Here is a 1,256-nt window from a genome sequence, read left to right as displayed (position 1 = left end):
CCAAAGTTTGATGGTATCTGCACTCCCTCTGTGCCTGTTCTGCTCTGCAACCAGCCTGCTGTCACACTAGAGTGATAGGGCGGATTGAAGCCAGACATTGTCAGCTCATTATCAACACCTTGTCAGCCAACTTTCTCCACAGCTCTCCCTTCCTGTGTGTCTGTGCGAGCGAGGCTGTTATTGTGTGTGGTGATGGGACTGTGGGATTACAACTGCCCAAGGAAAGCTGCACAGTCACATGGAAGTGAAGGAAGTGCTTGTAAGCGGGTATCAGTCATCTCAATCTGGTACCTTTTATCCCTTGTTACTTGTTGTCTGCTCTTCAGAAATCAATTGCTGTTTATCACAGGTACAAGCAAGCACATGCTTTGACTCAGACACCGACTTTCTGCTTCTTTCTATTTCCGTTACTCAAACTTCCGTGTTTTTTTAAACACTTCCTTTTTCTATTCTCTTTCAGATGCTGCAAGGTTCCGAATGAGAACCTGTGTGACTATATTGTTGGTGTGTGCGTGTTTGTATGTGTACATCTGCAAAGCACTTCCTGCTCTCTGACAGTGCTGCAATAGGAATATCCTCCTACTGGGCAAGCAAACAGTTAAGGCTGGCCCTCCATCCTCCCTGCTGGCATATTTTCAGACTGTTTCACGGCACATCTCACATTTCTGGCTGCTTACATACTGCACAGAAGTTGCCAGATGTGATAGCAGCTGAAACAGAGGTGAGAAACAGACTTAAGAGAGGAAGAGATGTGTGTGGAGGGTAGTCATGAAAATGGAGAGGTGGGATTTCTGATGCTGTTTATAGCATAAGAAACATTGTTAATTAGCAGCAAACAGAAGGAGAAAGACATTCACAAGGGGAGGGGAGGAAATGAACAACGGAGGGGGAAATGATCAGTAATCTGCAGTGCTAGCTGTCAGCCTCCAGTGCAACAGTGTCTGGATCTGATTAGGGGTAACTTAATTTGGCTTCGGGGCCAAGCGCGGAATGTGCATGATTGTTCGAGAGAGAGAGCGTGTGTGTACACAAGTGTCTTCAGGAAAGCACAGATGAATAGTGAAAAGACAAAACTCTTTGCATATGTTTTCGTCCTCCAATCACATATGTTTATACAGTATCTATAGCACAAACACGGCGAAAACAGAGAAGAACTCGAAAGACTAGTGTAAAAACAGTAAACAGAATAAACCACGCAGGGGAAACGTGCGTATATGTGTGTGTGTGGGGGGGAGAAAGGGGGAGGTCTTTGCTGG

This window comes from Monopterus albus, unplaced genomic scaffold, assembly GCF_001952655.1.
Source record: "Monopterus albus unplaced genomic scaffold, M_albus_1.0 scaffold7.1, whole genome shotgun sequence".
NCBI classification, from domain to species: Eukaryota; Metazoa; Chordata; class Actinopteri; order Synbranchiformes; family Synbranchidae; genus Monopterus; species Monopterus albus.
The sequence above is the reverse complement of the archived record's forward strand: the minus strand, read 5'-3'. Positions refer to the sequence as shown.